Source organism: Hipposideros armiger, unplaced genomic scaffold, assembly GCF_001890085.2.
Source record: "Hipposideros armiger isolate ML-2016 unplaced genomic scaffold, ASM189008v1 scaffold_488, whole genome shotgun sequence".
Lineage (NCBI taxonomy): Eukaryota > Metazoa > Chordata > Mammalia > Chiroptera > Hipposideridae > Hipposideros > Hipposideros armiger.
The window spans coordinates 1,247,907-1,267,210 of NW_017731838.1; the positions used below are offsets into that span (position 1 = coordinate 1,247,907).

At 36.8% G+C, this 19,304-nt stretch overlaps 1 pseudogene; it reads left to right on the top strand.

The window, feature by feature from the left end:
* The first annotated feature begins 1,892 nt into the window (after positions 1-1,892).
* On the top strand, positions 1,893-16,852 carry LOC109395845 (coagulation factor XI-like; annotated as a pseudogene).
* Positions 16,853-19,304: the final 2,452 nt, after the last annotated feature.

A 19,304-nucleotide genomic window follows, 5' to 3' on the forward strand; every position in this document is an offset into this window, starting at 1 on the left:
GGCTCCTGATATGGTCTCGTGCCCCTCCCCCACGCAGACAGTGGCTTGGTGATGGGGGAAGGCCATGCCATATTCCTGCGGGACTAATTCTATATGGCCCTTTCAGGATCCAAGGAAGAGCTGGGCAATCTGAAGACTTGGACACTTCGTCTAAGGAATTCTGTTCTCCAGTCAGCCAGGCCACTGGGCAGTCCTTGCTTTTTGGTTACGAGGCCAATTCATCCTCTTTTTGTAAAGTGCGTTTTTTGTCACTGCAACTGAACAACTCCTAACTGAGGGATCACCCTCCAGTTTCCACCTTAGTCTTAGTGGGTATATTTGCATCTTATTTCCTAGAGAGAAACTGCTATAGTTTATTTTTAGATTCTAGCCTAAAGAAAAGGAAAAAAAGAAAGACAAGAAATTTTGTACTGTTGTATTCTGCCCAAGAACAGTCTTGCCTGTACAGGCAGAACCTGCCCAGTCCCTTCTCCATCCAGTTCAATAAACCCTACTAAGTCTAAAAATATGATACAAAGAGTAGTCAATCTTATAGAGATAGAAAGTACAATGGTGTTTGCCAGGGTTTGGGGAGAGGAGGGACAGGGAGTGAATGTTTCATGGGTAGAGGCTTTCAGTAGGGAATATGAAAATTTTCTGAAGATGTACATGTTACTACAATAAAACATAAAAATAATTTAAAAATTAATGCATGCAGAAATAATTGATGAAATTTCATTCATGATAAGAACACTTAGCAAACTGGAAATAAAAGGGAACTTTCCTCATCTGTTAAATAATACCTTAAAGAAAACAAGCAAACAAAAATCCAAACCAAAAATCTGCAAGTAACCTAATACTTAATAGTGAAATATTGAAAATTTCCCCTAGGAATTGAGAGAAACACAAGAATTCCCACCATTACTTCCATTAGTTATTATACTGGAGTTCCTAGCCATGTACTAAGGTATGAAAAAGAAATAAAGATATCTGTAATTGTAGCGTTTTCTTTTTAAATTTGTGATTTATATTACAACAAAACCACAATATCTTTGAGCACTAATGTGATTTGTTGCTTACATTAATAATTGAAGGACACACCACATTTTAATTAGAGGTTAGTGAAAATAAAGATGGAATTTTTCCCAACCAAGTCCATGAACCACTCAAGTCTTATAAGCCTCTAGCGATAGTTTTTTTTTGCTATGTACCTACATGCTTTCCCACATATGTATTTATTGGTATGTTGGTTGTTACTACAATAAATTCTTGAGTTATATTTTATTCTGCCCAAAGTATTTTCATTTTTGTTATATATATTTGTGTATGTATTATGGATATATTATATGTTTTGTTATAAATATATATATATATATATATATATATATTTGATATTTAGAAAAGCTATATAATAGTACTTCTCAATGAGAATGTGCCAAGATTAAAAACTACAACATTTTATTCAGTGACTAAATAATAATGACCCAAAAAGCCACAATCTGGAATATTAGATATCTTTTTCTAGAAACAGAAAGCATTTTTAATTTTATGCAACTTAGTTTTTTTGTTGTTGATTTTTGTTTTTAAGTTATATGTGGTTTTAGCTGAAAGGGATTTAATTATTTTCTGAGACTATAAAGTTACTAAACTGGCCCATTTTAAATAGTGAGTTGATGTAATACATTATCGCATCGAGGGCCATTGAACGCTAATGATTACGCTCCATACAAACATGGAGTTTGGACAGAGGAAAGCAGCGGGCGAAGGGAAATGCAGAAGGCCCGTTCTAGCTAGACTTGGACAGGATCCTGAACAGCATCTTTTGCCAGTAAAGATCTGAGAGATGATTCAAGTACCACAAAGCACCCACGTTTCTGAGACAATCACTCATAAGCACAATTCCATTGAGGCAAATGTGCCATTTTGTGATTTTCTTTTCTGTCTGAGGCTGCTCATCCAATAAACTAACACAGAAGTATTGATTGCCCTGATTTCCAAATTCAGGGATATTTCCTGTTAAGTAAGCCTACTTTGCTTGCCTCTGTGATATTATTACCTAATTAGATATGTTCCCACTAAAATCCAAAAGAACCACGTGCCATGTTTTGCATCACAGAATGTGTGACTAAGCTGTTCAAAGATATCTACTTTCAAGGAGGGGACATTATTATTGTTTTTACACCAAGCGCCAAGCACTGCCAACTTGTCTGCACCCACCACACAAGGTGTTTACTCTTCATTTTCATGGCTGAATCATTATCTGAAGATCCTAGCAAATGGTAAATGTTTGCATTTCTACATAGAGAAAATAGATTTTACATTACAATTACCTACTAATAAATTTGCATCTACCATTTTAATGTTAACAATTGGGAAAATACTATATTTTCCTTTAAGTGAAATATTAAATATAAGATGGTGTTTAGGCAGATCAGGGAGGAATAGATATAACTCACTGTGGAGTTTCCAACCTCCTTTGTGATCTCAATTCTACTTTTATGCCTCACAATCATTTTGCTCTTTGCTTTTCGATTGATTATTGCTATTTGATATTAAACTGGTACCTTTTTCTCAAATATTTCATTAGCAAAAATTAAATTTTATAAAGGTAATTTGAAAGAGCAGTGCAATGCAGTGCAATGATTCACTGTCACCGTCAAGACCTTTTGCCAATTGTGCCTTACCTATCTATATATGTGTACATGTTTAACCATTTGAAATAATTTGAAAATATCATAACAGTTCACCCTTAAATATTTCAACATGCATTATTATACACAAAAGACATAAAAAATTAGCAAGAATCCCTTTATATAATCTCAATTGTCCCCCAAATGCAATTTATAGTAATTAACGAGAATCTTATCACTCCTGGGTATCTACCCTAAAAATCTGAAAACATTTATCCATAAAGATATATGTGCTCCGATGTTCATTGCAGCTTTATACATGGTTACCAAGAAATGGAAACAACCAAAGTGTCCTTCAATACATGATTGGATAAAGAAGATGTGGTATACATACACAATGGAATACTATCTTGCCATTAGAAAAGGTGAAATAGTACCATTTGCAACGACATGGATGGATCTTGAGATTACAATGCTAAGCGAAATAAATCACACAGAAAAAGTTGAGAACCATATGATTTCACTGATGTGTGGTATATAAAACTGAAAACAACAAAAGAACAACAACAAAAAAAACAAATAAAGAAACAAACTCATAGACACAGACGAGTTTATTGGTTACCAGAGGGTAAGAGAGGAGGGGGTGGTAAATGAGGGTAAAGGGGATAAAATATATGTTGATGGAAGGAGAACTGACTCTGGGTGGTGAACACACAATGTGATATATAGATGATGTATTACAGAATTGTACACCTGAAGCCTATGTAATTTTACTAACCATTGTCACCCCAATAAACTTTAATTAAAAAAAAAGGGTCACAAATTACACTTGGTGGTTTTGTCTCTATAGTCCTATTTTTAAAGTTTTAGAACATTTCACCCACCACTTTTGTTTTAATGTTGAATATGAAAATTCAATATAATGCCTTGCTGCAGAATTAAGTTATCAATATCTTTTTGTATTAAGGCTGCATTCATTTACATAGTACCCTGAACTTATAAAATTTACTATTCTAGAATCTATAACAGGTGTTTGCAAATGTTTTCCTAACAAGGCAGAGAGTAAATATTTTTAGGCTTTATGGGTCCAGAGGCAAAATCAAGGATATTATGTAAGTACTTATATAACTTTTTTAAATGTAACCATTTAAAAGTATAGAAACTCTTAGCTCATGGGCTATACAAAAACAGGCAGAAGACTGCATTTGGCCAACAGTCCATAGTTTGCCCACTCCTGTTCCCTTTTAGGAAGGAATTTTATATTGGAATTCACATATAGTCATTTAATCTATGACAATGGAAGCAAGAATTTACATTGGGGTAAATACAGTCTACTTAATAAATGGTGCCTGGAAAACTTGACAGACAAATGCAAAAAAATGAAACTGGACCACCTTCCTTACGCCATATACAAGAACAAATTCAAAATGGACTAAAGACTTAAATGTAAGACCCGAAACCATAAAACTCCTAGAAGAAAATATAGGGAGTAAATTTGCAGACATTACCCTGAGTAAGTAAGAGAAAAAATAAACATATGAGATTACATCAAACTTAAAAGTTTTTTCACAACAAAGGAAACCATCAATAAAACAAAACGCCATCCTCCTGAATGGGAGAAAGTATTTGTCAATGATAGATCTGATAAGGGGTTAATATCCAAAATTTATAAAACACTCATTCAGCTCAATACCAAAAAACAACCCAAATAAGAAATGTGCAGAGGATATGAAGAGACATTTCTCTAATGAGGACATACAGATGGTCAATAGACTTGAAAAAAATGTTCAGCCTCACTAATCATTAGAGAAATGCAAATAAAAACCACAATGAGATACCACCTCACTCTGGCCAGAATAGCTATTATCAATAAATAGCTATTATCAATAAATCAACAAACAACAAGTGCTGGCGAGGTTGTGGAGAAAAGGGAACCCTGGTGCACTGTTGGTGGGACTGCAGATAGGTGCAGCCATTATGGAAATCAGTATGGAGGTATCTCAAAAAAACTGGAAATGGAACTACCATATGACCCAGCAATTCCACTCTTAGGTATCTATCCAGAGAAATCCAAGACACTAATTCAAAAAAATATAGTCACCCTATGTTTATTGCAGCATTATTTACAATAGCCAAGACTTGGAAACAACCAAAATGCCTATTGGTAGATGACTGGATTAAGAAACTGTGGTACATTTACACAATGGAGTATTACTCAGCTATAAAGAAGAATGAAATCTTACCATTTGCAACGATATGGGTGGAACTAAAGAACATTATGCTAAGTGAAAAAAGTCAGTTGGAGAAAGACAAATGTCATATGATAGATCTCACTTATATGTGGAATCTAAATAACAGTAAATGAGCAAAGTAAACAGAAATAGTCTCAGAGACACAGAGGAAAAACTGATGGTTGCTAGATGGGAGGGGGTGGGGATGAGGAAGAAGGGGAAGAGATTAGACAACATAAATTGGTAACTACAATATTGCCACGGGGATAGGAAAGACAGTTTGGGGAACATAATCAATAATGTTGTAAAGATTGTGAAGGGTGTCAGATGGGCACGTGTCTTATTAAGGAGACCACTTCATGGACGGTGTAGATGCCTGACCACTGCACTGTACACCTGAAGCTGAAGCTGAATAATATTGTATGTCCACTATATATATATATATATATATATATATATATATATATAGTCATGGGATGTGGAGTATAGAATAGGGAATAGCATCAAAGGAATTGTGACAGCTATATATGATGTCAGAGGGGCAAAGGATTGGGGGAGAGGGGTTATCACTTTGTGAGGAGTGAAATGTCTAACTATTACATTGTTTTGTATACCTTTAATTAAAATATAATAGTATAAGTACAAAAAAATGTAGGGATATCAGAATGAAAAGCAAACTCAGTCTTGCTAAGAAAATATTTGTTTTGGCATGAGATAGAGTAATTTATTTCCTTGTCATTCACTTTCTGTGTGCTGACTTTTAAGACCCATTATTTTAAAACATAAATTCCCACCTAGTAATGTTATATTTTGGAAAAAATAAAAAAACAAAAACAGGTTTACTTGCATCCTGAAAAACAGTGCTACAGAAGCACTGCCAAGGGTGACTATGACAGGAGCAATTTCTGGATATTCTTTCTGGCAATCCCCATGTCAAACAAGGTAAGGTATCTTATTAGAATTAATAAAAGCTAGTTATTTTGATGTATACATATAGTTACATCAGGTATGGTTTTAGGCTATCAAACAAACCCCTGTTATATGGAAATAATGTCTCCTAAAGAAATTCTCTCAGGGTAGAGTAAAAACCAGCATATATCTATGTTCCCCACCCCCATTATATTCTATTAAAATTTCTCTCATAGGACACGTTATTACATCAGTTCTCAACATTCGTTTTCTTTCTTTTTCTCAACTTAAAGTATTATATGAAAATCCATTAATAAAATTCATTAATAAAAATATTAATTCAAATCAAAGGAGGCAAGTGTTGAGATGACACTTGTCTTAATAATGAAATAGATACTTAATAGGTTAATTAGTGCATCAGTTGATCAGTGACGCTAAGGAGGTAAGAGAGGTCAGGTCAAAAAATTGAAACAAGAGTTGGCAAGTCTAACATTGCAGTATAGGAAGGGCATCAGCATTCTTTTATTGCTTACATGTGAGAATAGGAACTAAGCAGATTAAAATAAAAACAAAGGACTTCTGAGGAAAAGTGGAAGAGTGGGAAGAATAAGTCAGGAGCAACAGTTGCTAGGGTAAAACTATTGGAGTTGACACTCAAGCCTGAAAGATAACTGTAATTTCTGCTTTTATTTTCAGCTTGCACCAAAAAGGTGTATGTGGACCTAGACATGAACTATAATGGCTCTATCACTAAGGATGCTCAGGAATGCCAAGAGAGATGCACGAATGACATGCACTGTCACTTTTTCACATACACAATGAGCAGGTTTCTAAGCACAGAGTATTGGTCAGTAAGCCGCAGACATTAGATTATCCAATGGAAAACAAAATGGGGATTCATTAATTTCTTTTTCATCAACTTGATGCCAAAATTTATTTTTAACCCCTGAGAGACAGTTCTATAATAAGTGTTTATAGTTTTATTCATAGAAAGTGCTACATTTTTAATTTGGTAATTTTTAAACAGCTAAAATTGGTCCTTTCCCAGCCTAAAGGATACTACAGTTTGACCCTATAAAATCAAAAAGATATATGCACACATATCTCTCCAAATAAGCGTTCCTTACCTAAGACAAAATAACTGAAGCCTATGGAAATGTCTTAACCTGAATATTCCATGGACATATCTATTGCATAAGAATATAAAAGGATCTGATCTGTAATGATTAATCTGTGTTCACTTTAAAAAAAATTAGGGAAAATATTACCTTTTATATTTAGAAATAATTTGAGATGTTCTAGATTTGCATAGTAAACTACAGTTTTCTGAAATCCAATGGAAAAAATTAGTGCAAATGACGAGTATTTGGATTTTAACATTTGGCTCTCCACATCCAAAAAGGGGGCAAGAGGAAAACAAATACAGCATCAAAGATTTATTTCAAAAGCAACAATGATAGGAGAGATACAAGATGGCCGAGTAGGTAAACACTGTGCTTGCTTCCTTCCATGAATATATTAAAATTACAATTAAATTATAACAAACAACCTGGAGAACCATATGAAGTCTAGCTGAACAGAAGTTTTATAACTAATAATATAAAGAAGAAGCCAAGTGGAGACTGGTAGGAGGGGCGGAGACACAAAACCGGCGGCCCCACACCTGCTTGTAGTGGATGAGAATCAGGAGGGGTATCTCAGCCATGGGGGTTCCCCAGGAGGGACCCCAGCCCACACTGACCGCCCAAGCCCAGAGTACTGGTGTCGGGAAGAGGAGCCCCACATGTGGCTGTGAAAAACGTGGGGATTCCAGCCACCTGGGTGGGACAAAAGGCTGTGGGAAACCTAGGCATCCCCTTAAACGGCCCATGCACGGACTCACTCGCTTGCGGGCACTTACCTTGGGCTCCAGCAGAAGAACGGAGACTTGGGGGGTGTCAGAGGTATACAGGGGGCAGACTGAAATGTGTGGCCTTGTGGTGAGGATTGGAGGACTGTTGCCCTTTACCCTGTGAGGAGTCCTTCTCCCATGCAGCCGGCAGGCAGGCTTCATCTTTAATGTGCTGGGCCTGCCCACACACAGCCAAATCTGAATCTGATTGGTCTGTTGAACTTCACTTTCCTCACTCTGCTGATTTACTGGGACCCTGCCCCACAACATGAGAAACACTTTCTCCGAGAGCATCCAGCCCGGTCCACATTGCACTCTTTCTTGGAAAACTATTGAAGCGTGCAGGCTCCGGGCAGGCAGCGACTGGCCTTGGTGTGCTCTGAGACTTTTACTGAGTAGCTCCAGGTTCAGCACTGGCACCAAATCAGAATTTACATTAACCTGGTGACCACAGCTCTTCCCACTCTAGTGGCTCCCTGAGACCCTGTTCACCCAAATTACATATGGCACAAAACATTATTAGTGGCTGAACCTTAAGGGAGCCAGCAGGTGGCAGCAGGCCTTGAGGTATCCTGGCTTTTTACAGAGCTACCCCAGGCCCGGTACTGGTGGAAGACATCCTCAGTTCACAGTGTGGCTTCTCCCATGTGCCTCCAGGTATAGTATAGGCAACGAACAAATATGGATTGCTTTGTAGCTCCCAGCTGGTCACAGACAGTGGGTGACCTACACCAGACGTTGGTTTCAGACCACAGCAGAGCACAACCCAATTAGCCCCACAAGTGACTCACCCAAAGGGCTGTCTCAATAGGCACCAGAGCCCAATAAAGTGAATCTCAGTGAGGTAAGTCCCCCACAGAGCATCCCATAAGCTATGGATGTGGCCAAACCCCACAGCCAATCAGTTTGAGGGTCAATCCCACCAGCTGATGTGCCAATAGAAAGGACCTACAACCAACACTACTATACCCAGCAAGGCTATCATCAAAAATTGAAGGACAGGGGCCGGCCGAGTGGCTCAGTTGGTTAAGAGCTCGCTCAAGAGTTTGAGCTCTGAGCAACAGTGGTTCGATGCCTGGCCTGAGCTGAGCTGCCACTGAGCTGCCAACAGATTGCAGGATGGCTCAGCTAAAAAAAAAAATAAAAAAAATCAAAGGACAGATATAGAGCTTCCCAGACAAGAAAAAGCTAAAGGAGTTCATCATCACCAAACCAGTACTACAAGGAATATTGTTAGAGGGACCTCTTTAAGAAGGAAAAAAAATTTAATTATGAACAATAAAATGATAATAGCTACATATCTATCAATAATTACTTTCAATGTAAATGGATTAAGTATTTCAATCAAAAGACATAAAAAAGCTGAATAGATAAGAAAACAAAACTCTTACATATCCTTCCTACAAGAGACTCTCTTCAGATTGAAAGACACACACAGGCAGAAAGTAAAGAGATGGAAAAAGATATTTCATAAAAATGGAAATGAAAAAAACAACCTGGGGTAGCAATACTTATACCAGACAAAATGACTTTAAAACAAAGGCTATAAAAAGAGACAAAGGAGGACCCAGTAATCTCACTTCAGGGTATTTATCTGAAGAAATCCAAAACACTACTTTGAGGGGATGTGCACATCCATATGTTCATTGCAGCATTGTTTACAATGGCCAAGGTGTGGAGGCAACCTGGGTGTCCGTCTATGGATGAATGGATAAAGAGAAGGTAGTACATATATACAATGGAATATTTCTCTCCCAGGGAAGGGAATGAATGGATTCTTGATATCTGCGGCAGCATGGATAGACCTGGAGGGTATTGTGCTGAGTGGGGTGTCAGACAAAGACAGATGCAATGTAATTTTGCTTATATGTGGAATCCAAATGACAAAATAAACAAACAAAACAGAAATAAACTCACAGATATAGAAAACATTTTGATGGTTGCCAGATGGGAGGGAGGTTGGGGTGGGTGAAAAAGGGGAAGGGATTAAGAAGTACAAATTTGTTGTTACACAGTAGTCATGGGGATCAAGGGTATAGCATAAGGAATATAGTCAATAATATTGTTACAACCATGTATGGTGTCAGATGGGTACTAGATTTGTTGGGATGATAGATGGAAGGGGGTTTGGGAGACAGGGTGAAAAGGTGAAGGCATTAAGAAGTACAAATTGGTAAGTTACAAAATAGTCATGTGGATGTAAAGTAAAGCATAGGCAATATATTCAATAATATGGTAGAAACTATGTATAGTGTGAGTGTCAGACTAGTCAGGGAATCACTTCTTAAATTATATAAATGTCTACAGGCCAAGAATTGGCTTTTTAAATTTAAATTAATTAATATTAAATAAAACTAAATATTCATTTTCTTAGATGTACTAGCCATGTTTACAGTGCTCAGTAGCCACATGTGGTTAGTGGCTATTATATTGGATGTCATAGACATGGAATATTTCTGTCAGTGAAGAAAATTCTATTGGACAGAAGTGCTCTCGACTGTGATTTTGTGTTAATTAAGAACACTTATTCCCCTCCCAGAAGATGCTGCCTGGGTGTGGAGTCTGCTATGGATTTCACTTATCCCTGTCTAAGCTTGCAGCTGTCTGATGTGAGATTTCTAGGTGGCGTAAAAATTTGTGAATCTTTGAGATAGGCTGCGGGTGTTAAAAGAAAGAAAATAAAAAAGGAAGATGCTAGGGACACTGACAACAGAGCAAGCTTAGAAAGTTTTTATGGAGGCAGGTGGTTTTGTTTTGAAAATTTGACTACAACCTATGGATCCTGGGGTCTGACACTGATGTACAGAGTGCTTTCAAAATGGGAAAACCTTTGCTATTAATCATCACCTTAAATTGGCTTATATATGTGCTGTAAGAAGCATTTTTTCTTTGATACGTTTTATATGATATATTTATATTTTCCTTTATTTTTACTGGTAGAAATCTTTGTCTCCTTAAAACTTATCTAAAAGCGGATTACCACCTACACACATTAAAAAGAACAAAGCTCTTTCTGGTTTCAGTCTATGAAACTGCAGGCACGGCATCCCAGGTAAGCAATGAAAGCACTTTCTTGTGATGGAGATGAACAAATCTGAGGAGACTGAGGAGTGCTAAGATTTTGTGTCTTATATCTGATATGTGATTTGCTGTCCAGTGTTCTGTGGTCCTTCATTTTACCGTGACACTGATTTCTTGGGAGAAGAACTGGACGTCACTGATGTGAAAGGGCAAGAAGCCCACCAGAAAACCTGTACCAACATCATCCGCTGCCAACTTTTTACCTATTCTCCATCTCAAGAATCTTGCAACAGAGGGAAGGAAGATACAAGGAAGGTTACACTGATGCTCCTGTCCCACCTCTTTGAGAGATGCATGATGTTTATACTTTTTGTTTTCAACCTGTAGGGGTAAATGGTACTTAAAACTTTCTTCAAATGGATCTCCAACTAAAATACTTCATGGGAAAGGAAGCATCTCTTGGTATACATAAGGTCATATAAAATGGATAATAGTGAGTTTAATGTCACTTGGAAAAATACATCTGAAGGAGTTATTCTATACTTAATATATCATGACTATATAGTCAATAATAGCCACAGAGAAGATAAAAATTAGTAAAAAAAATTTACAATTTTCTGTTAATTTCACTCCAATCACCCAGGCTGACCATGTTACAAAGGTAAATCATGGGCCTTGACTAAACTGCATTGCCTAGTATTAATTGAATATGTGTTTTAATTTGACATATCTTACAACTGGTATTTCATGATGAGGCTCAAGGTAAGCCAACATTTATGTCTAATTTTTGTTCAAGGCCAACTATCTTTCTTATTATCCTTTATGATTGAAATATCAACCAGAATCTTGGTTAATCAAATTATTCATTTTCTTTCAATTAGCCATTACTTGACCTTTAGCTGAAACATAAATAATCACCATAGGTTTCAAAATTTATGTATCTATTCAAGAAATACTTGAGTAGCTACTTTTCAGGGGTCTTCATTCTTTCAGATTCTGCATATTGGCAGATTATGGATATTGGCAAAACTTATAATAAAACCTCATCAATCTGTAACAATGAGTGTGGTAGGGTGGAAATAAAAAGATTGTCTAGATTAAACAAGACCTATAACATAAAAATTAGAATAAAAATCAGATCAGCCGTGTTTCTATTCCAGTGGCCAATTCTGAGAATTTCAGCAAGGGATGGTTTATAGGTAAACAGAATCAACTAAAGGACAGAATCCCCAACAGGAAAAAACATAACACTCCTCCCTAAAATTCCATAACACCTATTATGCCTTTAGTATTTATTGATTTATATAAAACCACATATTTGTAGACTTTTATTGCTTAATATCTGGGAGCTGTGATGGGAACCTTTGGATGGCTCAAGCTTCTTTAATAAACCAACCAATTAAGTCATATCTCATACATTCTGTTTTCTTCACATTAAGTTCACCTAAGGATGAGTATTTACAATGGTTGTGTTGTCTTGGTTCTACTAAGCATTACAAGGGACACTTAGCAAATTTTGTTGTTAGTGATGTTGACAGTTTATAAAATAGGAAGCAGCACTTATACCTTAAATTGCAGAATCCATTTTCTCCCCACCTTCGTTCTGTATGTCCTTCTCAGTTGAATTTATGGACTTTGGCCTGTAAAGTTTACAGAATATATCAGGTATAGGTTAATAGCTGAAGCAGAAAGTATAAGATAAGGGACAATAAAACCTGTCCTTTTAATGCACCTTCTGAATAAAGAGATACTAGATAATTAGGTTTTGCTTTATTCTAGTTGATAAAACAGTATCTTAATATAAAAGGGAGTATCTAACCGAAATTGTTATTGTGCCTTGTACTGTCATTGGTCTACAACATAATTTAACTTTCTGAAGAAACAGAACAATTGCCATCAAAAGGCACATTTCTTAACACAAAGTTTAATGCTATACACAGATGTTTTCTGTATTTTGTTTCAACTGAGAAGCCAAATAGAATGAACATCAAGACCTTTGACTCATTCCTAATAAAGTCTTTGTTCAGCTGTTTATAACATACTTTAGTTACTGCTTACCTATTAATTTTCCTAATCTTTGCTTTCTATACCACTTTTCACCTTGCAAATTACAAGGGCCTCCCAGTAATTCCAGAATGTAGTCAAGATCTTCAAAGTGGTTCTGTAAAACTAAACTGCACCCTATCCATTCTCAAAGAAGAACTCTCTTCTCAGTGTATCCTCCTCTTTAGGCTTTCACAAACACATCCCACATCTTCCTACCTCAGCCTGCTACCAGCTGGCGTTTCCTTCAAAACTTTGTTTCCTGTCCTCTCATTCTATTTGGAGTTTGCCCCTGAATTATACACCCATTTTCCTGTTGAGGAAAGAAAGACCTAGAGAAGTTGTTGTTTTATGGTTACAAAATTAGTGAACGGACCGTCTAGGACTTGGCTTTTGACTAGTGACCCTGCTAACTTCATACTCTTCCTTTAGCTAAAGACACGAAGCTCCCTTGAGCCACCTGCTATTCTAAGTGTGGTCTGAACATACCACATTGGACCACCTGGGAGCATGCTAGAAACAACTTCGGGCCCTGTTCCAGACTGAATCAGAATCAGCATTTAAAAGATAACCAGGTGACCCATTTGTACATTGAGATATAAGAAGCCTGACTCTAAAATAATGGTGTCATTTCCATTCTGTCTAGGTTATTGGGGCAGGTTCAGCCAAGATTCCAACCAGGAGGGCGGGTTCTAGTGTCTGACATCCCAAGAAGTAGAAGTAAAATGGACTATCCTCAGGGCATCCAGCCAAAAAGGACACAAACACAGGGATAACTCTGAATCAAAGCCCTTGAAAAGTGCCAAAGGTTGATCCAAAGATCCCTAGACTGTCAATAAAACCAAAGGGCAGAGCAGTTCACAAACAGAACAACCCACGTTTGGATGTGGGTGGAATAGGAGTGATAGACCAAAGATCAGCCCAATTAGAAGGGGAAAGGAGAGGAATTAGATATAGGCTGCAAACTGAGGGGGAGGTGCTCAACTTTATAACAGCAGTTTTCAAACTTTAGAGGGGCTAATTAAAACTCAGATTACTGGGCTTTACCACCAGAGTTTCTGACTCACTGGCTCTGAGTTGGGGCTCAAGGGTTTCCATTTCTAGCAAATTCTCAGATGATGCTCTTGGTCTGGGGGTTGACACTTGTCAACTGCTGCTTTAAAAGGACCATCAAGGTTATCGTTTGAGGAAAGATAAGACTGCCTCACAGTACCAGATGAGGCATTCTTCTGGGCACGTAATTACAAAGTGACTTAGTCATTTGATTTTTATGTGCACGCTTTGCTTTGCCAACTTGATTATAAAGTTTCTTCAAGGTCATGGTAAATTATTGAACCGAGGGGATGCTTTCTTCCCTTTTTGCCTGAAGAAGCATAACTATTGATGGAAAGCTACTCATTGCCATCCTTCTGTTGTAGAGTTAACAACCAACATCAATCCAGAATTGTTGGAGGAACAGCATACATTCATGGTGGCCGTGGCAGATGACTTTGCATATCATGTCACCCACCCAGGACACCTAGGTGGAGGCTCCATCATTGGAGACCAGTGGATATTAACAGCTACTCATCTTTTCAATGTGTTAGTACCATTACTATTTTTACTCATTCCCCATGTTCACACATATATTAAATCTATCACTGGTATTTTAGTACATTTTTTTAATGTAAATTATCCTATTTCCTAAATTAAATTTATATCTTTAATGAAAACAAGCAAAAAGGAAGATCCACTCATGGTCTACCAGCATCTGAATAGATGCAGGAACATGGCTGTTTGACTGTATATTATTCTACTTTCCCATTTAAATGTCCACACATCCCCAGGGGAGTTCTTGTTATTTCCTATAAGAGCACACCATAGTCTATACACTTTCCTGGGCATTTGGTTCAGAACTAAACTCAAAGAGAAATTCCTGTTCTCTGAATCTAGTTTCCCATTCTCTCTCTCTCTCTCTCTCTCTCTCTCTCTCTCTCTCTCTCTCTTTCTCTTTCTCTCTTCATTCACTTTTTTGTATTTAATATAAGGTAAATGCTAGCCCAAGACCTTCTATATAACAGAAATGCATGACTGAAAAATCTTAGCATGAAATTGTTTCTTTCCACCTAAAAGCTCACCACTGGCAGAAAATACTAGACAGTTTTAATAACACTGTAGCTCAAATGTTTGGGAATTATTTGGTAAAGGAAATTTTTTCCTCTATTGTTTACTCTTTAGAGTAGAGTCACCTAAAAATTTGCATGTCGATAGTGGCATTTTAAGTCAATCAGAAATAAAAGAAGATACACCTTTCTTTGAGGTTCAAGAAATAGAAATTCATGATCAATATGAAATGGCAGAAGGTGGGTATGATAGTGCCTTGTTGAAACTGAAAACCACAACGAATCACATGGGTATGTAGAATTTTAAATGGAAAGTTATCTGCAATGATGGCCTAGATATCGGGTTTAGCACTACCAGATTCATGGCCTCACGCTAGCAATCTCTCCACGTGTTATTATCATAAAAGGGAGGGGGTCTGCAAAGCTAACCTTTCAGTCTGTTAAGACTGACACACTCTTACCTGATTATTGAATCTTATTTGGGAGAATGGGTGAAATGATAAGTCTTCTCTGGGCTTCTTCGGATGCACAGAATGATATAATTTTAATAATACAGTAAAATATTAAAGATGATTTATATCTTTCTTTTAGGGGCAAAAGGATTGCAGGTCAGAGTAATTAAGCAACTTCTCTAGGGTCACAGACCTAGTTAGAGTGATGGAGTTAGTGGGGAGGGTTGTGGCTTGTTGCTCTCTTTCCCTCATCCTAGATTGTGTGAACATGAGAGATGAAAATGTATGGCAATGAAGCAAAAATGAATATCACAAATATAGAACACATTAAATGCAAACAGAAAGAAGAGTTTCCTGGGGGAAAAAAGATACACTTTTTGTCTGATAATTAAATTGTGATTTTTAAAATTTAAATTTTCAATGACGCATATGCCTACCTTCCAAAGGAGATAGAAATATAACATACTCTGATTGCTGGGTGACTGTATGGGAGCACAGGAAATTGAGAGGTAAAAAATGATGTTTCTATATATGCTCCATTTTACAGATAAAGAACACAGTTTAATCATAACCTTTTCTGTTATACCAAGTCATGCAGCTAAAATGCAAATAAAATAACATTTATTACAGAAAGTGTTAATGAAGATGGAAAGACAAAATCACCCAAGTGAGAAGGACGCCATATCTATTTGACTGAAAATTTTAAATACGGCAATCTCTTTAGAGACTAATAAGTTTTACTGAAGTTTAATGTGAAACCTAGCACTTTTCAGTAAATCTTCTGGTCTGTTATCCAATTATTGTCTCTGAGAAGTAATCTCAGTTGGAGCCTTAATTAATTTTTAACTTAATGTTAACAAAATGGCACAATAGTGAGAATAATGTCTTTTTTACACTGTAATTATAAAAGGCCTATGAGGTAAATCTAGTGTTCTTTTTCCTCTCTAGATTTTTATGTAGGTAAAATTTTGATTTTAAATATTTATATTTAAATATTTATTTATATTTATATTATGTACATGGTTCTTTCATTAACAAACCAAAATTGTTTTTACAGACAAAATACAAAATACTCCCCAGAAAGCCAAGGTACTCTTGGTGACAAACAGAGAAGGCCAGGCAAAATACAGAGGGCATAAAATTACCAGTGAAATGATTTGTGCAGGCTGTGAAGAAGGGGGAAAAGAGGCTTGTACGGTAACAGAGTGTTCTCAACCAATTGAATATATTCAAATTAGAATGTTGAACGCATTTAAAAAAGCAGTGTTCTGCCAATGAGCAGGGAACACAGTGTATTCGTTTTGTTTACACCAGAGATTATTAAAAAAAGCCAAGGCAGAATTTGAGGTGAAATCACTCTGAGTAAAATGTATTTAAGATGAGCAGAATCTGAACTTATCTGTGTGACTTTTCTTTTCTCCCCTTGTCATAGGGAGACTCGGGGGGCCCCCTGTTCTGTAAACACAACCAGGTCTGGCATTTGGTGGGCATCACAAGTTGGGGCAGGGGCTGCGCTCAAAGGGAACAACCAGGCATTTACACCAACGTGGTCAAAAACGTGGACTGAATTTTGGAGAAAGCTCAAGTAGCATGAAAGCGTCCCCAGATGCCATTTGACTCCCTGAAAGGCAAAGCAGATGATTTCCTGGGAGAGGATTTTGGTTTCACTGAAGGACACACTGTGCCACAATTACCCCCTACAGGTTACAATACTGAGACGGTAACAAATGGAAGGGGCTCCATATTTGTAAGGATATACCAAAAGAAAAACAACCATAATTTTCAAAATTCCCGTTTCATGACAATCAGCGTGTTTTCAACATCTAGTCTCTTGCATTTCAACTACTCTTTTACTGAGCCAAAGAAATACTGTAAGGTGATATTTTTAAAGATGAAAATATAGCCAGGTATGCCAGGAAAAAAATCCAGTAGTGGCACCAAAGTATGAGGTAAAACTGCTAAAGGAACAACCATAAAAAGATTTGTTAAATGAAGAATGGGAACTGGAGAAAACGGGGACAAAAATAGTCACCACCATTTGCAAGAATATATATTCTGTGTATGTGGGCACATTTCTTTTGTAGAGGAAGAGCTTGACTGAATTCAATGGCATGTTTTTAGAATAATCAGGACTTCTTGTCATTTCCATTTTTGACGTTTTCTCCCAATTAGTTTGGGGCAGTACAAGCTAAGAGTGAGCATGAATGTGGAGTCCAGAATTTCAGTGTGGGAAAGAACTGGAGGCAGCAATTTTACCTGGAAGTGGTACATTAAGGGACAAGTCTTGAAGATGTACTTGCCTAGAAAACTATCTGTGCATAGATTGTACATTTATTTGGCATGGCTTTGGGTCAGAGAGACTGGTGGAGATGAGGGGAGCAAGCTACAGCCTTCCTCAGACAAGCTGCCACTTGTAAGTGTCGGTTTACAAATCTACATTTATATGTAATAAATCTATTGGTTGGAAATCAATATGAAGTGCATGCATACTACGGGGGAGACAATTTGGGAACAAATGGATGGTTATAGTAGAGTCTTAGGCATTGTCAAAGCAGCTCCTTATATTCTAAGTGCTGGGTTTCTCCCTGTAGTGCAAACATTTACCTGGTCATAGTGCAATAACTGATATAGTGCAATAACTGAGAATTTGCACTATCTCCACCACAGCTTTCAACCTGTGTCAACAACTACACAATTCATCCGAAATAAAAAATACTTATCGAGCACATGGAACTGTGGGGATACAATGGTGAGCAATTAAATATGCTCCTACCTTCATGGAGCTGCCAGTCTAGTTAGCACGAACAACAAAAATAATCACACAAGATAAGTAGTTTTAAAAGGGCTAATATCCAAAGTTTATAAAGAACTCACGCAACTTAACACCAAAAAAACTAACAATTTAAATTAAAAAATGGACAGAGGACCTGAAGAGACATTTCTCCAAAGAGGACATACACATGGCCAATAAACATAAGGAAAGATACTTAATGTCACTAAATCATCAGAGAAATGCAAATGAACACCACAATGAGATACCGCCTCATACCTGTCAAAATGGCCTTTATCAATAAATCAACAAACAAATGTTGCAGAGGATTGGGAAAAAAAGGAACCCTCGTACACTGTTGTTGGTTGCATGTTGGTTGTATGAGCACAAAAACAAGTGCGAAAAGAGTGGGAAATGCAAGTAAAAAAAAAATCTACAGCCACTGTATAAGACACACCCAGTTTTAAACCGCAAATTTTTTGAAAAAGGGTGCGTCTTATACATGGGGGTAATATTGCATGTCAACTGTAATTGAAAATGTTTTTAAAGCAGGGAGAAGATGAAGGGAAATAAGAGGTTTAAGTTTTCAGGTGTAAAACAAATAAGTCATGGGGATGTAATATACAACATAGGGAATACAGTCAATAAAATTGTGATAGCGTGGTACAGTGTCAGATGGTAGCTGGACTTACTATGGTGATCACTTCTTTAGGTATATAAATGTTGAATAACTATGGTGTGCACCTGAAAGTAATTGTATGTAAGTTATACTTTTAATAAAAATCTTAAACAAATAAATACAATATGTAATTTTAAATGGAAATGAGAGGGGTGCACACAGTTCTGACAGAAGGGAGCAGAAGAAGCACATTTAGGGCAGGTTCGAAGACCGGGATAAAAAGGAATTTCTCCTGAGGAAGACAAAGTAAAAACAAAAGCAAACAAATAAAAAAGACAAACAAAACTGGAATTGAAAACTGAAGTGTCATTAAGATGATCAAATGACATTCATTTTTCTTATTTCCTTATCTATTTACTACTTTAGTAGTCATCAGGCAACACTTCTCATTAATAAAAAAAAAGTTAGGCTGTAATTCCTGGTAAGAAGAGATCTTTCTCCTCCATTTTCCATCTATGTCTCTTTTGTTCAAAAGGAAAGGAAGACACATTAAGGGAGAGAGGAGACCATGTGTTAGCAATCCATTTCTAAATAAATCTTTGTTATTCCTTAAAAAAGAAGAAGAAGGTCATTCTGTAAAATCTTTCCCAAGAAATA